At 48.2% G+C, this 19,335-nt stretch overlaps 1 long non-coding RNA gene across 2 annotated transcripts; it reads right to left on the bottom strand.

Annotated features, from left to right (window-relative positions):
* Window positions 1-952: 952 nt before the first annotated feature.
* On the bottom strand, window positions 953-17,708 carry LOC146817183 (uncharacterized). 2 transcript variants are annotated; one of them, XR_014962504.1, is made up of 6 exons: window positions 17,621-17,708; window positions 4,025-4,090; window positions 3,434-3,631; window positions 3,178-3,216; window positions 2,470-2,534; window positions 953-1,472 (listed from the first exon to the last, which is right to left on the bottom strand). It is a non-coding gene; the product is annotated as an uncharacterized LOC146817183 (long non-coding RNA). The 2 variants fall into 2 exon arrangements; XR_014962505.1 differs by lacking the exon at window positions 953-1,472 and adding an exon at window positions 1,563-1,606.
* Window positions 17,709-19,335: the final 1,627 nt, after the last annotated feature.

Raw genomic sequence — 19,335 nt, 5'->3', positions numbered from 1 at the left:
GTAGTCCCAGAAGGACCCCCAGGGCCAAAAAAACCAATTTTTATAAAAAATAGAAATCTGCGCAATTCGCGCTGGGGTCACGGGTTATGTGTTTTATTTTAATGAGACAACGGGGTGGGCTAGGTCTCGGGGGAATTTTTAGAATAAAATAGCGGGGGCTCGCTTGGGCTGCAGGGGCCCTCTGGGGTCCGCGCTGTCCCGGGGCTCGCTGGGGTCCCCGCAGTCCCGGGGCTTTACTCATGTTGTGAGGGGTGTTGTTGGCTCCTCACCGGGAGCTCTCCATGTGCTTATAACTTTTTGCGGGTTCCTGCGTTTTATTTTCATAAGATCCCGGGGTGGGCTAGGTCTTGGAGGATTTTTTTTTTTTTAATTGCGGGGGCCCGCTGGAGTCCCCGCAGCCTCTGGGCTTTATTCATGTTGGGAGGGGTGTTGCGCGGGCCCTCTCCTGGAGCCCTCCATGTGCTTATAACTTTGGCGTCGTTTGAGGAATGTTTACGAAATTTTCCAAAAAGTTTCTCTTTTTTGATCAGCTCCTATCTTGACAGTTTAGGGGTGATTGGTCAAGGGGGGTTGAGAAAAAAGGGGGGTCCCAAAACATATTTTCTCAATGCATTTTCCATATGAAAGTTTAGACAGGCTATAGGTGAAACTGCTGAACGGAATTATGCCAAATTTGGCAGGGGGAAAGGTCTTGGTCCGGAAAGCGTGCTTTTGTAGAAATGGTGTAAATCCGTTCAGTGATGTTTTGAGATATTAAAGGAAAAAAATATATATATCTTGACGGTGCCTAACTGCTGAGCACGAGTTTGCGTCTGATTGGCTGCTGACACTTCAAACCAGGAAGTGTTAGCAGTCATCTTGTGCCTCGCATCGAGTGAAAATATAAAAGAAAGGTTCCGGGGGCAATTTTTAATATAGCGGAGCTCTGTGTAATGATGATTTGGACGCAGTTAAGGTTTAATATTTATTAACAATAAAGGAGAAACAGGTGAGCGCCAGGTAGTACGACTTCCACTCCAGGACAGTAGTAGGAACCCTTTCACGCTTCTTGTGCCCAACATCACCACTTCGCAGCTATGCCGTTAGAAGCCAGTCTGTCGGCTCGCAGCTCTCTATCTTTACGAGCTAGTACACTGCTGTGCCTGTACCTCTGCGAGCTACTACGCTGCTGTTCCTTTGGGAGCGGACGGCTCGTAGTTCTGTGTCTGTGAGTCGAGCGGACAGGTCGCAGTTGTTCCTCTGCGAGCCAGGCTGCAAACTGTTCATAAGTCACACTACATAAGCATTGAAAATCCATTTTGTGATTCAGTCCTTCAGCTGGCATCTGTCCGAGGCATTTCTGAAAACATACCGGAATTCCTTCTGTGAGAGATACCCCTTTCACGCTGCCTCTCCCCACATCAGCAGGTAACGCACCCTCTTCCTACATTACCAACATATCCCGAACAACCTTCTTGGGCCCGGAAGTGTCCCTATGCGGTTGGACAAACAAGAATCTTAGTCATGTATAGATTTACATATAAGACATTTTATTTAAACAAAACAACAAGAAATAAAACTATGTACAGCCGTGGCTTGTCATCGCTGGTCCATTTGTGATTCACAGCTTGCAAGACAAAAAGAAAGATAAGATGGTGTGTCATGCGTCCAGCAAAGGAGATAGAGAGAGAGAGAGAGAGAGAGAGAAAGAGAGAGAGGGAAAGAGTGAGAGAGAGAGAGAGGAAGAGAGTGAGAGAGGGAGAGAGGAAGAGAGAAAGAGAGAGAGGAAGAGAGAGAGAGAGAGAGGAAGAGAGAGAGAGAGAAAGAGTGAGAGAGCGAGAGAGAGAGAGGAAGAGAAAAAGAGTGAGAGAGAGAGGAAGAGTGAGAGAAGAAGATAGAGAAAGAGAGAAAGAGTTAGAAAGAGTAAGATACAAGGAAGAGAGGAAGAGAAACAGTGTAAGAGAGGAACACACATACAAGGAGAGAGAAAGAGTGAAAGAGAAGAAGAGAGAAAGTGAGCTACAAGGAAGAGAGAAACAGTGTGAGAGAGAGGAAGATAGAGAAAGAGAGAAAGAGAGAAAGAATGAGATACAAGGAAGAGAGAAAGAAAGAATCAGTGTGAGAGAGAGGTAGAGAGAGAAAGAGTGAGAGAGCGGAAGTGAGAGGGAAAGAGTGAGAGAGGAAGAGAGAAAGTGTGAGAGAGGAAGAGAGAGAAAGAATGAGAGAAGAAGAGAGAAAGAGTGAGAGAGAAGAAGCCAGCCAAAGACAGAAAGAGTGAGACAGAGAGGAAGACAACGAGAGAAATGGTGTGAGACAGGAAGAGAGAGATAAAGAGAGAAACAGTGTGAGAGAGAGGAAGAGAGAGAGATAAAGAGTGAAAGAGAGGAGGAGTGAATGAAAGAATGTGACAGAGAAAAATAGAAAGTGTGAGAGAGAGAAAGGAACAGATGGAGAGTGAGTGTTGAGACTGGAAAAATCTTTGCAGCTTACCTTTGTGCCACCGGTGTGTCTCCAACCACGTGACAGGAGATAGTGCAGACCTCAAGTTTAGTGATCTGACAGATAAAGAGAGAACGAGTGAGTGAGAGAGAGAAAGAGGAAGATAAGAAAGAAAGAGAAACAGTGTGATAGAGAGGAAGAGTGAGAGAGAGGAAGAGAGAAAGAGTGAGCTACCAGGAAGAGAGAAACAGTGTAAGAGAGAGGAAGACAGGGAAAGAGAGAGAGAGAGTGAGATACGAGGAAGCGAGAATCAGTGTGAGAGAGGAAGAGAGAGAAAGAGTGAGAGAGAGGAAGAGAGAAAGAGTGAGAGAGAGGAAGAGAGCGAGGGAAAGAGTGAGAGAGAGGAAGAGGGAGAGAAAGAGTGAGAGAGGAAGAGAGAAAGAGTGGGAGAGAGGAAGAGAGAGAGAAAGAGTGAGAGAGAGAGAGAGAGAGAGAGAGAGAGAGAGAGAGAGAGAGAGAGAAGAAGAGAGAAATAGTGAGAGAGAGGAAGCCAGCCAAAGAGAGAAAGAGTGAGACAGAGAGGAAAACAACGAGAGAAACAGTGTGAGAGACAGGCAGAGAGATAAAGAGAGAAACAGTGTGAGAGAGAGGAAGAGAGAAAGAAAGAATGAGACAGAGAAAAAAGAGAAAGTGTGAGAGAGAGAGAAAGGAAGAGATGGAGAGGGAGTGTTGAGACTGGAGAAAATCTTTGCAGCTCACCTTTGTGCCACCGGTGTGTCTCCAACCATGATTAGTGATCTGAAAGATAGTATAGAATTAGTAATTTCAGAGTACATACAACTGCACACGCATAATTCTATTTTTCGGTAATGCGCAATAAGGTTGGTGCATCTCATCCACTCCCACTGCTTGGAGGTGTTTGTGCACTCTTGTGCGCACAGACTGCTGTACACTATCCATTCCCACCGCCCAGAGGTGACTTCCCACTGCTGCGGAAAGAAGTCTCTCTGCTCACCTTCCGCCACCGGCATGTGTGTAAGAGGGTCCACCATGTGCTGAAGCAACCTCCTCAGCCGTTGCGTACACGCGGTCCAGCTGAACTCACAATTCAGCTTGGGTGTTGATTGTCAGGATAGCCTCGCATCATCGCAGATTTTTCGCGTGTTCAGCTCTGGTGGTGTTGGGGGGTGAACGTTGATTCGTGATTCACAGCCTGTGAGATAAAAAGCAAGAAAAGATCTTGTGTCATGCGTCCATGAAAGGAGAGAGGAAGAGAGAGAGAAAGAGAGAAATAGTGAGAAGAAGAGAGAGAGGAAAGAAAGAAAGTGAGAGGAACACGGAGAGAAAAAGTGAGAAAGACGGAGAGAGAGAAACAGTGAGAGAAATAGCTAGCGAGAGAGGAAGAGAGAGAGAGAAAGAGGGAAACAGTGTGAGAAAGAGGAACAGAGAAAGAGAGGAAGAGTGAGAGAGAGAGAGAGAGGAAGAGTGAGAGAGAGAAAGAGACAAACAGTGTAAGAGGTAGATGGAAAGAGTGTGAGGGAGAGAAATGAAGAGATGAGGAGCGATACTGAGTGCGCACACTGTGTACAAAATCGTCGCAGCTCACCTTTTACGCCTCCACTATGTCTTCAACCTTGTGCCGCTACCTAGTGGTTTTCTCAAGCTCCCACATCTAAAAGATAGTACAGGATTAGTAATGGCAGGGTTGGTTTAGAATTCAAAATCGATCCAGGCACGCTTAAAAAAATGGCCCACATTTGCTTATTGCCTTTCCTCAAAACACTGCTTCAGAGAAATTTTATATTAAAAAAGGGGGGGTGGGGGAGATGCAAAAAAATGCACACATTCCGTTCATTAGTTTCGGCTGTAGCCTTGCACAAAGTTTCCTATGGGAAATTGATTTTTTGACTCTTATTTTTTTAATTTCTCAAAAACTACTGAACGGATTTACACCATTTAAAAAAAAAAAAGGTCGCTTTCTGAACCAAGCTCTACCTTTCTGCCAAATTTGGGGTAATTCCGTTCAGCAGTTTGGGCTGTAGCTCGTCGCAAAATTTCCTATGGAAATTAACATGGGCAAAACGTGTTTTCCCCATGGAAGGATAGGAGCTGACCTGGATAGACTTTTTTGGGGGAGAATTTCGCAAAGATTTGTCAAACGACGCTAAAGTTATTAGCAAATCAAAGAATGCTTTTCCTATGGAAACTAGGTTTTAACTATAACTATAGTCTCTTACACAATTTGCATCGGTACTAATCTTGAATTGTGAGGCCTGCTGACCGCAGTGTAGGCCGGAGGCAGCGGTCAGGAAGGGCCCATAGCCACGTGGCGTTGAGTTGCGGTGCACAGTTAGTGGGACCAGAAGCATTGAGGGTGTATGAGCCTGTGATGATGCGTGGTGCAGACGGGGCGCACTGGAGTCTCTTGTCTACTGGACTGTGTCATCTGTAATCGCGACTCTATCTGAATTGTGAGCCCTGCTGATCGCAATGTAGGCCAGAGGTAGCGGTGAACAAGGGCCCACAGCCACGTGCATAGGTCGCATAGTTTAGGTTCAGTGGCACCACGTGTTGCTGGCCTTCCATATGCAAATACGCCACTCTAATCGAAGGGAGTATGGTGCTGTGGTCGCTGCCACGAAGTTGGGGTCACTGGCATTCAGGACTCAGGACACAATTCCACATGTGGGATTGGCTTGTGTTGAACAGGGTTAGTGGCACCACGTGTCACTCCTTGGGTTGTACAGGGTTAGTGGCACCACGTGTCGCCGGCCTTGCATATAGAAATATGCCTCACTGATCAAAGGGAGTCTGGTGCTGTGGTCGCTGCCACGGACTTGGTGTCACTGCCATTCAGGACACAGTTCCACATGTGGGATCAGCTTGTGTTGACCAGGGTTAGTGGCACCACGTGTCGCCGGCTTGTGTTGAACAGGGTTAGTGGCACCACGTGTCGCTTCTTGTGTTGAACAGGGTTAGTGGCACCACATGTCCAAAATTCGAATTGCGAGCTCTGCTGCCCGCAGTGTAAACTGCTATTGAGTGTTCGTTTGCACTTGAAGATGAATTTGGTGATTGTACTAAAGCTATAACTGATATAAAAAAAAGTTCTTGAAGCAAGGATATTAAAAGGATATTATGTAGGTTTTAGGCCTGTGATAGTTACTTGCCTAGTGGACTCTGTAATTAATGAATCAAGACTTAATTTTAATTGTGAGCCCTGATGACCGCAGTGTAGGCCAGAGGTAGCGGTCAGCAAGGGCCCATAGCCACGAGGCGTTGAGTTGAGGTGCACAGTTAGTGGCACCAGAAGCATTGAGAGTGTATGAGCCTGTGATGATGCTTGGTGCGGACAGGGCGCACTGGAGCAATGTGTCTTGTCTATTGGACTGCGGCAACTGCAATTGCGACTCTATCTGAATTGTGAGCCCTGCTGACCGCAGTGTAGGCCAGAGGTAACGGTGAGCAAGGGCCCACAGCCACGTGCATAGGTTGGTGGCCCCACCGGCCTGCATTGTTCAGGTTCAGTGGCACCACGTGTCGCCGGCCTTCGTAATGCAAATACGCCTCACTAATCGAAGAGAGTCTGGTGCTGTGGTCGCTGCCACAAAGTTGGGGTCACTGCCATTCAGGACTCAGGACACAGTTCCACATATGGGATCGGCTTGTGTTGAACAAGGTTAGTGGCACCACGTGTCGCGGCTTGTGTTGAACAGGTTTAGTGGCACCACGTGTCGCCGGCTTGTGTTGAACAGGGTTAGTTGCACCATATGTTGTGGCTGCCGTTGAATTGTGCCTCAATAAGGCCGCGTGCCGATGACTTGTGGTGCAGTGAGTTAGTAGTACCTTTGGCACTGAGCGTGTACGTACCCTGCGATGATGCGTGGTCTGAGGGGGCCGCACTTGGACCAATGTCTTTTGTCTATTGAATTCTGCCTCAATAAGGGCATGTGGCGATGACTTGTGGTGCACTGAGTTAGTGGCACCTGAAGCACTCAGCGTGTGTGCACCCTGCGATGATGCGTGGTCCGAGAGGGCCACACTGGGAGCAATGTATCTTGCGTACTGGACTGCGTCATCTGCAATCGCTGCTCCATGTGAATTGTGATGCCTGCTGTTTGCAGTGTAGATCGAAGGCAGTAGTCTGTACCGACATAAGTCTGCGGTGCTGTGCCGCTGGGTTCGCAGGAGGCCTGTGTTGAGGAGACCCGCAGTCATGGCGGCCGCCTCGTGGCGGGGTGAGGCCCGCCGCTCTGGCACAGTCGTTGGTCTTCACAGTTCACAAGTGAACCATGCCCAGAGTCCCGGCCTATTTATTTACACTCCTACGCTGAAGTGGCGTACGTCGGACCAGCCCACTCCGGTTACGCTAATGCTTACAGGGGGACGCGACACAGCTACATGACTGAGATCTTCCCTAGTGTTTGAGGTAACATGGTTGGGTCCACTGTCCACAACACTACAAGCACCAGTAGTATTTGTGCACATGGAGAGGTGTTTGTCATGCATGCTGAAATGTGTCCAGCACATCAACGCTACACTTTGCATTGTGTGCATTGTTATTCCTGGGTGAATTGCTTCCTTCACATATTGTTTGTTCACACCTGTCCCAATATTCAGCTTTTGTGCGGCTGAGGGGCCATGCCGTTTTCGTTAAGTTCGCTGTCTTGTTCTGCGCTGCCTCGGTGGTGGGGGGGGTCCTGGGGGTGGTTGGTCGTGTGGCGTTCTTGGGTGTCGGAGCTGCTTGATCAGTAAGTCTATGACATGTGTTGGTCTTCAGATATTGCTCTGGGCTGCGCTCCCTTTCATACTGTATGTAGTTGTTTAATATTTAAGAAAAAATAAGACATTATATAGTTTAAATTACAACAACAAAAAAATCTAGAAGTATTTTTAGGATATTAAAGTTACAAAATATCACTTTTTTTCAAAATTACTGAGAAAAACATAGTTTTCATGAACATTGTAATTAGATATTAGGATTTAAATAACCTTTGAAATTCACAAAAAAAGATTATATTTTATATTTTTAAAAAAAATCAAATTTACTGAAAAAACGATGGCCACATTTCCCAACATTGAGCTATCATATGGCTGAGAGACCATGCCGTTTTTGGAGGGTTCGCTGTCCTGTTCTGCACTGCCTTGGTGGAAGTAGGGAGAGGGGTGGTATGGGGGGGGGGTCCTGAGGGTTGTGGCAGTGGATGTTGTGTCCTTCTTAGGTGTCGGAAAAAACTATAGGTTAAATGAACATTATAATTAGAAGTTAGTATTAAAAAAAAATTGAAATTCAGTGAAAAAACCATAGGTTTCAGGGACGTTATTGGTAGAAATTAGCATTTAAAAAACCTTTGAAATCCACTGAAAAAACCATAGGTTTCAGGCACGTTATAGATAGAAATGTTATGTTATGTTACATAGAATTTGTAGAGCGCACGTTCACCAAACGGTTTCTTGGCGCTAGGAGAGACATGAGGCGGCAGAAGGACAGGAACTAGTTGTCATAAGCCTGAGAAAAGAGCCGAGTCTTCAGAAGTTTCCTGAATAAGGCATAGGTGGAGGCAGTTCTTATCTCCAGCGGGAGTGAATTCCAGAACTGCGGTGCCAGTACTCCAAGACGAGCGCCGTCCATTTTTTTACGTTTGAAAGTAGGGATGACTAGCAGGTTGTGATGGAGGGACCGGAGAGGCCGGTTGGGAACATAGCGTATGATTTTAGATGAAATGAAAGCTGGTGAGCTTCCGTACAGGGATTTGAAAATGGTGCACCCCAGTTTAAAAAGACCTCGTTTGGCCACAGGTAGCCAGTGAAGTTCCTTCAAAAGAGGCTGGATGTGATGCCATCTAGGCTGATGGAAGATCAACCTGGCCGCCTGATTCTGGACAAGTTGGAGGCGTCTAAGCTGATAAGCTGGGATGCCTACGTAAAGGCAGTTGGAGAAGTCCAGTCGGGAGATGACCAGGGCTAGGATTACCAAGGTCACGGCTTCTTGAGAAAGGAATCTACTAATCTTTTTGATTCGGCGCAATTGGAAGAAGCCGGCTGAGACCACGGAGCTGATCTGGGCCTTCATCGATAGGTCGTTGCTGACTAGTATTCCGAGGCTCTTTGCGGAGCTAACTGGGATGGGGGGGTTGCCTAAGTGGGGAGGCCAAAAGTTAGAGTTCCATGGGTTAGCAGGGCCACCCGTGAGAATTAACTCAGTTTTATCAGGGTTAAGTTTCAGCTGGTTTCCATTCATCCATTCGCTGATATATGTCATAGTATCCTGAAAGTGGTTTAGCGAAGAAGGGAGGATGCTGATATTGAAAATCAGCTGAAGGTCATCCGCATAATTGTAGGTTACAACTTCCCTGTCCCGAAGAGAAGAAATTAATGGGAAAAGATAAAGATTGAACAGAAGCGGGGAAAGGGAGGAACCCTGAGGGACTCCACAGGAGAGTTTCCTCTTTTTAGACGAAAAATTGGCAAGACGAACTGATTGAAATCTATTGCTAAGGAAAGAGGAGAGCCAATCCAGAGCCAGCCCCTGGATCCCGGCATTATTGACACGGTCCAAAAGGATGTTATGATCGACCGTGTCAAAAGCCGCGGACAGATCCAGGAGGACCAGAGCCTGAGTAAACCCTTTGTCAGCACTCCCTCTAAGCTCGTCCATCACTGTCAAAATGACAGATTCGGTGGTGTGAAAGGGACGGAAGCCGGCTTGGTGAGGGTCCAGAATATGATGCAGCTCCACAAAAGAGCTTAGCTGTGAGGAGACATGGGCCTCAAGGACTTTGCTAAGGTATGGTAGGAGCGATATGGGACGGTAGTTGGCGGGGATGGAGGGGTCAGCACCTGGCTTCTTCAGTATAGGGATAATTTCCGCATGCTTAAAAAGGTTGGGGACTATGCCCTCTTGGAGTGATTTATTTAAGAGGGAGAGAGAATGGTCAGGACACCTGGAGAGGGTCTGCTGAAAGATGTGGGGGGCAGCAGTCTGTTGGGGACCCTGAGCTGACTCTTTTTAGTAACCCCAAGAAGGTTTCCAAGGAAATAAGAGGAAGCTGGATCATCGGAGGTGGCAGGTCCTTGGTTTTGGGAGGAGTGAGGGGGGTGCAAAAGGGCAGGATACTGGCTTTAATGTCAGTAATCTTATCCATAAAGTAGGAATTAAATGAATCGCAAAGAGATTGAGAGGGAATAAGCTTAGGCACTATTCTGTCAGGTTTAGACAGCTCACTGACTATAGAAAAAATGTCTTTAGCTTTATTGGCTGAGTCTAACACCTTTTTTGAAAAGTAGTCTGTTTTGGTTTGGAGGATGGCACTTTTATATTCCTTTAATAGGGTGATGTAAAGATTTTTGTCTACTGAGTGATAGTGGAGTCTCCACTTACGCTCAGCTTGTCTGAGTGTAAGTTTCTTAATTTTTAGGTCCGTAGAAAACCATCGCTGAGCGTCATGTGGTCTACAGGTTTTAGTGTACTTGAGCGGAGCGACGTGCTCACTTGCGGATTCAAGCCAAGACTTGAGGTTTGTGGCCTGATCGTGAATTGACTCCGAATCAATAGGGGCCGTAAGAGTAAGATGGGAACAGAGAAGGTCAATGTTAACATTTTTCCAGCTCCTTGACTTAAGGTTCTTGGTCGATTTGGGTCTAGGTAGTTGAACTTCCGGTTGGGTGAAGGACACAAAATGATGATCCGACCAGATGCACGGATAGATCAGAAGGGACGAGGGAGTCATGTTCGTTGTCCAAACCTGGTCTAAAATGTGTCCCTTGATGTGGGTAGGTGCCTGCACGTGTTGGGTGCAGTTCATACCCAACAACAGATCTGTAAATTCAATAGAGCTGGCGCTCTCCATAGCATCTGAGGGCCAATAGTTGAAGTCCCCTATAATAAGGAGTCTAGCATGAATAATCGCCAGGTGAGAGATCATTTCTCCTAGGGCCTTAAAAAACCTTTGAAATTCACTGAAAAAAACATAGGTTTCAGGCATGTTATAGTTAGAAATTAACATTTAAAAAAACGTTAGAAATTCACTGAAAAAACCATAGGTTTCAGGCATGTTATAGTTAGAAATTAGCATTTTAAAAAACATGTCATGAATGATGTAATATGTGACGTTATCAGCAGTGCATTGCGGGGGCGCGAGTTATAGTTATCTGAACTAACTATAACAGGGGAATTTCTATGGTTTTGTACGAGTGAAATGTCCAACTAACTATAACATGTCTGAAACCTACGGTTTTTTCAGTGAATTGCTAAGGTTTATTAAATGCTAATTTCTAACTATAACATACCTGAAACCTATGGTTTTTTCAGTGAATATCTATATATTTTTATATATATAATGTGCACAAGCAAATAATAATGAAACAGTCACAAGTTCAAATGCATGGGATAAAACACAAGCAGATAGTAATGGTAAAAACACGCAAATAATCATATAGTAAAAGGCAAGAGGGCAAGACATAAGCAGATAATATAATAATGGACGTCCAGTGCAAAAAAGCAGTACTGTCAAATGTCTAGATAAACTCTGTCAAATGAAAGACTAAATTAAAAAGACCACTTGATTATAAGGAGCGCAACATAAAAACATCATAGAGCAATTAAACTCATAACTCACACATCAACTTTGAGTTCAGCATTCTGGTCAGCTCGACTGGGAAGCCCTTTCAGTCATCTAGTAGTCTCCATGGAAGCAAATCTTTCTTGTGACGATGCGTCTATCTCAGGAGTGCGCTTCAGTATAACCGCCAAAATTTCCTGTCATTATTACTCTTTACTAACACGGAGAGACTTCTAGAAGTTCCCCCTCCCTTCATCGATTGCAAAACCAAAGCTGACTGTACTGGTCTGTTCCAAGGTCAAGACGGAAGCCGGGTGAACCTCCGTGTTTTGACTCTGAGACAGAGAAGTACATTCCGCACTTGCTCATGCTTTTATATGCACATCCCATGCGTTTGTTCCAAGCAAGGCTGTTTTGCTCTGTGCTGAGAAGAAAATAAACAATCCACTCTAAAGCTGCAGAGACACTAAATGAAATAACAAGTCAAAATGCAAAAGCACAAAATGATGTACATTTAAAATTAAGTAAGTTAAACCCCTTGTCATAGGTCACCACATTCTCACTATACATATGAGTGCATATAGTACTACAAGCCAGCAAGTACTTCGGTGCAGCAAGGCGTGCGGCCTCCTCTGTTGAGACTGACTGAGCAGGGCCTCTGGCCTAGAGCAAGGCCCTCCGGAGGCTGCAAAAGAAATCCGAGATGTTTGAATGCCATCAACCCACTCCCCCTGCAGCCACAAAAATATTGCTTGTGAGAGAACCTGCTGAGGGCGCAGCGACCTCATAGATGGCTTGCGGAGAGAGCCTGAGGTGTCCAGAATAATAACCAATCTATACCTGATACAGAAGCAACAGACCAGCAATAGAGTGGGGCGCTGAAGAGAGGGGCTTACCCCCCCTAACCCTCCTATGCAGGTGATTCAGAGAAAGGTCTGAATCAAGCACCGATCTCTACTGCTGGCGCATCTTGCTCCTGTTCCACTCAGCTCGAATAGTGCAATCCCACTTGAGAACGTGAGGTAACTCCTTGCTAAAGGAACTTTTCCAAAACCCTATACCAGTGGACCACAAATTGCTCACAGTCAATGGAGCATGTTCTCAGCATTCTGAGGAAGACATGTGATCATATGCCCCTACTACAAGAAGCAATATCAAACAACTGATGGGTGCTTTCAAGGAAGAGATGGAACTACTGTGCCAGTACTTCATGAAGTTGCTCACCGACCTAGATGACACCATCCAAAAATTGGACCTTAGAACTGACCACTTAGAGGTGGCTGTCACAGATGAGAGAGATGAGCTAGCAATCCTGTTTGAGGAAATGGAAATGGAAAAGAGATGTCAATGAATGAATGATATAATTTGATAATGCGCATGAATCACCCCCACAGGGGTATCTCGGTGCACATTCAATACAGCAGGTTGGATACTGAGATAAAACAGAACGGTTTTTAGTGGTTGCCTAAATTTCTTGTGGTCAGGGCAGGTTCTGACCTGAAATGGCAGTTTGTTCCAAAAGGCAGGAGCCAGATATAAAAAGGATCTGCCACCCCATCTATATTGTTGGATACGGGGGACTGACTCTAGTTCCTCCTCGCTAGATTGGAGGTTCCTAGCAGGGTGATATCGTTTGAGCCTTTGACAGAGATACTCGGAACCCTTGCTCAGCCGGGCTTTATAGGCTAGGCAGCACATTTTGAATGTTAGCCTGTTCTTTACTGGCAGCCAATGAAGGGTTTTTAGGAGGGGAGCAGAAGCTGATCTAGGTGGTTGATTACAAATTAACCGCGCTGCTGTATTTTGCACAACCTGCAGTTTTGATAGTAGTGACGCATTGACAGAGGCCAGCAGCGCTTTGCCGTAATCCAGCCGACTCACAACAAGAGCTTGTACCAAGGTCTTCCTAGCAGATAAGGGGAGAAGTTGGAATACTTTCTTCAATAGGCGCACCATAGAGAAAAAAGTGGCCGCTGTGCATTGGGCTTGGTTTTTCATGTTAAGTTCCTGATCTAACTTGATTCCTAAATTTTTTACAACCTTGCTAGGGATAGGAGCCTTGCCAAGCTTTGGTGGTTATCAAGCTGGGGCCCACAAGGTATGTGCTTTCCCAAACAGTGTAATCTCTGTTTTCCCTGGGTTCAACTAAAAGAAGTTATCGGACATCCACTTGAAAATCGCCTTCATGCCATACTCCTCGAGGATGGCTAGATCAGTTTAGGCGGAACACCATACGGCTCTGAGGGATCCTAGATACAGCAATATGTCCAGGACCTGTTTAAGTCTCTATTGCAAGAAACTGCTGACACTGTAATACAACTTGAATGGACCCACTGAGTTTACAATGCATATTAAGTGACTAATGAACTGACACTAGGTGTTCTAACAAGGGTACACTATTTCCGCCAAGAGGAGGAAGTTATGAAAGCAAAACCATGGTGTTTAGAGGCTCGTCCCTGGCGCTGTTTCAGGATATCTCTACCCTCACCCTGGCCTAACGAAATTCATTAAAAGTAGCCACTGACTACCTCAGGGATCACAGAATCCCCTATTGATGGGGGTTCCCTCTACAAATACTGTTCCGATATAAGGAGAAGCCAGCCATGGTCACCATGCACGAAGAGGCGGTTGCATTGTTCAGCCACAATGATGACTCCTGTCAGGTGGAGGATTGATTGATCAATATCACCTGGGGTGGAGAAGGCTGCAGACTAGGAAGGAGATAGGCGAGAGGATGTAGCTTAATGGTTAGGGGTGGTGGACTTCAAATCTGGGGAACCGGGTTTGAGTCTTGGCAACGACACTCAACATCCTGTGATTCTGGGCAAATCACTTAATCTCCCCGTGCCTAACAAAAGTGAATGTGTCCTCATGTAACGCAACTGGTGCTCATGTAAAGCGCTCTGATTCTGGGTCAAGTTTGCGCTATATAAAACTTTGAGGAAAAAAAAAAAGTTACGGTGGGAAGCTTGCAAAATCTACAGACCTCCCCATCCCCTGGAGGAGATGACCGCACTCACTGAACACCTGACACGCAAGGAAGGAAGAGCCCTTGAGTCGAAGACACAGTCAGAAACTGACATTATTGGACTCTCCAGTGACAGATCCACCTGAAGTGGCCCAGAAGGACTTAGTGGCACTGATGACCTTCCGCGGCTCACCAGGACGGAGCACGAGGCAGATCTCGGTTAGGGCCCCAGGAGCTGTATCAACCACCAATTACCATTTTTGAGTGTCACTTGGCTTGTACCCGGTATATTATTTGTACTTGGTTCACTATTTGTCGTTCTGTTTTATTTTTTCCCCGGGGTCGGATTGTTCACTGTTGGTATGTACTCCAGCACTGAGCGAGACTTCTTTGGAGGACCCTCCAGTGCCACGGCAGGATAACCACGTGCGATGTCCTCATCCCCCACGACTACATGCACATGACATACCCTACAGAGGCTGACAATAGCGACACTGAACATGCAAGATCTAAACTCTCCAGTTAAAAGGAAGTCAGTCTTACACTGGTTTTCCACAAAGGTATATACAATGCTCTTCTTCTAGAGAGCCACCTGTTGATGCACCTCACGATACTTTTGTCACCAATTTTTTCCACCTCCCCAAACAAAGCAAAGGGAGTTGAAATCCTCATGCGGGTAGGAGTCCCCTTCTGCCTCACCTAGAAGACTGCGATGGGAGGGCAATCTTGATTAAAGAGACTGTAGGGGGCAAGACAGTGTCATAAGCTCCAATGGCCTTAATGAACACAGGGACCAATTTGTTTACTTGGCTGTTTACCTATCTAGCAACACATGTTGGAGACAATTTGGAGTTGGGTGGAAATCTTAATGTGCTGTTGGAACCAGCTGTGGATAGATCACACCCCACTTGCCCATCATTGACCCCCACTCCCTCTTTGTCTCAGGGACTGGGTGGCCTGAAGTTGATTGGCGTGTGGCACAGGCACCATGCACGAGAAAGAGACTATGCATATTACTCTCATGTCCACTGGTCTCATTCCTGGATCGAATATATTTTTGTTTCTGCTGTTGTCTATCTTTGGTTGGATACGTCGTTGATAGGAACACGGATGCTATCAGTCCACCCCTAGTTATGAAATCAATGAGTGTAGTGCCTCCCAACTATCTGTCCTTTAAATTCCGGAAGATGAATGAGATAGTGTTCCCGGACCCAGTCCTGGGATATGGGAGGCAGTAATAAATTACTTCAAAGAACATGAGATGGAGGGTGTGTTGTGGGCCACTATATCGGACGACACCAAGGAGGTCATGAGGGGGAATTCATTAGCCACACTTCTGTTTTTCTACGGCTGGCTTGTGCCTGCTGCTTTGAGTTAGACCTTTAAAGAGCTACACTGCAAACTAATCAGAAAACTAAACCCTGTTTCAAAACCCAAAGGTCCCTGAGAAGGGCCAAGGAGGAGTTGGAAGCAATCTTGACCTGCGATGCCCCACCCAAATTATTAGCGATGAAGCAATTATATTATGGAAGGGGCGATAAAGTAGACAGGCTGCTTGCCCATAAAATATGCGCCCACACACTGCGAAATCGCAGTCAAGCAGTGCTGGACTCCCAGAGCACCCCCCAGTCAACCGACGGAGAGATCCTGAAGACATTAGGCAGTATTATTTGCATTGTACAGTCAGAAACATATCCCCAGGGTGCTCAAGATAGCTACCTGGCAGCTGTTCCCTGCCCGATCTAGACCTAGAGGACAGGGAGGACTTGGAGAGCAAGATAACAGAAGAGGAAATCCTACTTGCTAATAAATCACTTTCGAATAATAAGTCCTCTGGCCCAGATGGGTTTCCGAACTCTTTCTGAAAAGCCTTTGTCAGCCTGCTAGATCCTTATATAATGCAAAATGTTAGCTCATTTTTAGATACCTGAGAGGTAACGCCCTTGACGATGGAATCTTTTCTTATACTGAAACTCAATCCATACAAGGACCCTGCTATCTGTTACATCCGATCTCACTTTTGAAAAGTAATGTACACATCTTTGCAAACCTACTAGCTTGTCATCTGGGGGAGGTCTAGCTGCAGTTGGTAACACCATACCAAGCGGGTTTCTTCAGAAATAGGCAGGCGGACGATAACATTAGATGGGCCCTTAGCGTAGTTGGTAAGGTATATGTCACTGGAATGGAAATACTCCTTCTCTCGCTCGACAGAGAAAACCTTTGGCTGCTTTGAGGGGTCATTCTTTGCAAAGACCCTTGACAAGACGTCCCTAGTACCACACATTATACACTCTCACCTGTAGTGTCCGTGCCTGGACACGTTCTAGGGTTCTAACCCTGTGTAATACACTGTACACTCACCCACCACCGACGTCACTGTGTCAGGTGACGCGGTCAATAAAAGGGCCGAGCGCACGTGCTCGTGGCTATTCCCACTACACTAACTATGTGTCCTGCGTGAGTCTTTGCAGCGCAGATTGAGGGCCTAGTGCCCAACATTACACTGGCGACGAGGGGGCTGTGCCCTGGCGTGCAGCAGCTCGGCTACAAACAAAGGGGGAGAGCTGCCCGCGTGAAGGGTACCCCCGAGCAGGCGAGGACAGCGCCTGATCGCCCGCCGGGCGTGTGAAGAGCCCCGGGCGTGAGGAGTGACCGGGAGCCCACCCCGCACCACCGCGACGGCCTGCGGGCGAGCAATGCACCCCAGGGGAAAGCGAGGAAGTCGGGTGCCCACCCCGACCCCATCGCGCTGGCCACCGTGACCCCGACGGGGGATCGCCCGAAACGAAGAGCGGACCGATCGGAGCCCACCCGCATCGGCCGCGACCCGGCAAGTGGCGGCGAACCACGCGGAGCCCACCCGTGTGGATGAAGAGGCCCGCCGGCCGAAGGTGAGGAGCCGCGCGAGGGAAGCCAGCGGGAGCCCACCCCGCGCCTTCATTCCCCGCAACTAAGCGCGGCCTGCCCGGAGCGCGTCAAGGTCCGCGGGAGCCCACCCCGCGTCTGAAGGTGAATGGGGTGCCCCTGAGAGATAGGCGAAGCGGGTGCCCACCCCGCATCGACGGAGCTCACCCGAGTGAAGCACCTGCAGCAGCACCCCGCCGCACAGAGTATGAAGGTGAGGCTGAGGCGGCGGGGAAAGAGCAGAAAATCGAAAGCTTGCCGCCCAGTGACCGGAGCCGACACCCCCTGCACAACCCGTGGAGAGTGAGGCCTGCGGTGAGGGGTGCGAAGGAGTAATGAGGCATACCGGGAGAGAGTCCCTGGAGGAGTGCGACTGAAAAGCCCGTAAAAGCGGCAAGGCGACCAGCGAGGGCAGCCTCCCCTGCCGGAGGATGTCCATTACCGGGAGGGGGAGGTGCGGATGACGGACGCGAGAGCCCTGCGAGACTCCTGCGACACGTGTGTCGGACGGGAGCCGTCTGAGGTAGTGTTTCTCCTCCAAAAAGGGGAAAAGAACCGTGACACTGATGCGTGAACCCCTAGTTGTACCTGCGCAGCCCGGGGTGCAAGAGGGCCCGTGGTAGGAGTATAGCATGTGACTGAGGACCCGAACGCTGCATGCAGTGACAATACTAGCAGCGGTGAAGCGCCCCAAGCGTGAGTGTGCACAAGCGCGAGGCTTAGGCAACAGGTCAGCACAGGAAGGAAAGTCAACATAAGCACTCACCACGAGTTGGACTGCCCTCCTTCCCTCTGCTCCAAGGAGGATCGCTCACACGGCAAAGGAAGAACACCAAGGAACCGAGTGATGTTCCAGAAACGAAAGGAACAACCGGAGACGGCCTCAGAAACCCTGCACTGCCATCTAGTGGCCGTTTCCAGTAACTGCACTAGAAGAGATGTTTACAGCATGTTTCAAAGTCTGAAACAAGGGGAAGCCATGGAGGCAGACTGCAGAGTGCTAGGAGGAGGTGAAAGGAAGAAGAGATAGTGTGCCAGAGGGATGCAGCGCCGTCCCACAGCGACAAGGAGAAAGTAAAACAGGTCAAGCCACATCCACCCCAGCGAGGAGTCGCCGCATCAAGTGGAGTGAACCCTCGAGAGAGCCAAAGGACTCAGCGCAGATGTACCCCGGACGCGGAAGGTACACAGCAGCGCCTACAAGAGAGGAACTCACTGAAGAAGATGTGCGCAGCAAGTATCCAACGACACTCAAGGGTAAGGATGCAGAGGGCACACCCAGTGGCACCAAGAAGCCACCACAACCAGAGATCACACGGTGCAAGGAGCAACGCTACACTGAAGATGTACCACGACGGTACGAAGAGAAGCACGCACCAGCGCCCGACAAGTCAGAAGACACAGGTAGCCACATGGAGTGACGCGCCTCGTGAAGCCGACCAGCCAAATGGTCGCACCACAAAAAAGCCAACCCACCAGGGGTTGCGAAAGGAGGTGACCGACGCAAGGGTCAGTGTGAACATCGCACCAACAAGCCGACCAGCCAAATGGTCGCACCACAGAAGCCAACCCACCAGGGGTTGCAAAAGGAGGTGACCGACGCAAGGGTCAGAGTGGACAGCACACCAACAAGTGACCAGCCAGGTGGTCAACACACAGAAGCCAACCCACCAGGGGTTGCGAAAGGAGGTGACAAACGCAAGGGTCAGTGAAACTACGGAACAAGAGGTCTGACGAAAAGACCGAAGGTATCCTGCCAGAGATCAGCAGAGTGGACCGCCAAGTGGTCCAGGAAGTTCAAGAACGAAGAGGACCAAGAGTATGGCCCCACGAACTTTGACAACCGAAGTAGCCGGGGAAAGGAGAAGACGAAGAGAAGGTCACGACGCTAACTCTAGATGCTGAGGAAGATGGAGAGAGTGTCCTCGGACGAGGACAAGACCAGGGGGAACACGTGCAGAGTGCGCGCGCTGCATGGAGAAGCCTGGCCACTACAAGGAAAAAGAAGAAAGAAGAGATCGGAGTGGCACGTTTGCCACTACCAGAAAAAGAAGAAAGAAGAGATCTGAGTGGCACAGTTGCCACTGCAAGAAGAAGAAGAAGTCAGAGTGACTCAACACCCTCACGGAGAAAAGAACCGAGGAAAGAGAGAGGAGTCTGGCAAGACTTCTCACACCTCTAAGATAAGGAAGGCGACAAGTGCCAGAACATGGAGCGCAAGTCCTGAGAACACCCGTGGCACGGAGAGAAGACCATCTGCTTCACGATGCTTCAGCACACCTGGGATCTGCAAAGGTGAGCAGGCTGGATTATTCGGAACATCCACCTTTGGTGTCACATGGACACTGGACAACGCCAGCCGTGGTGACTCAGGGGCAGAGGCCTCAGGGATGCCAGTGAGAGAGGGTCCCCGCGACGAGAGATGGTCATCAGCTGCCCTTCAGCAAAGGTCCCGGGAGGATGAAGACATCGCGCGCGAAG

This window comes from Triturus cristatus, chromosome 6 (genome assembly GCF_964204655.1).
Source record: "Triturus cristatus chromosome 6, aTriCri1.1, whole genome shotgun sequence".
NCBI classification, from domain to species: domain Eukaryota; kingdom Metazoa; phylum Chordata; class Amphibia; order Caudata; family Salamandridae; genus Triturus; species Triturus cristatus.
This window is presented reverse-complemented; position numbering and strand designations above follow the sequence as displayed.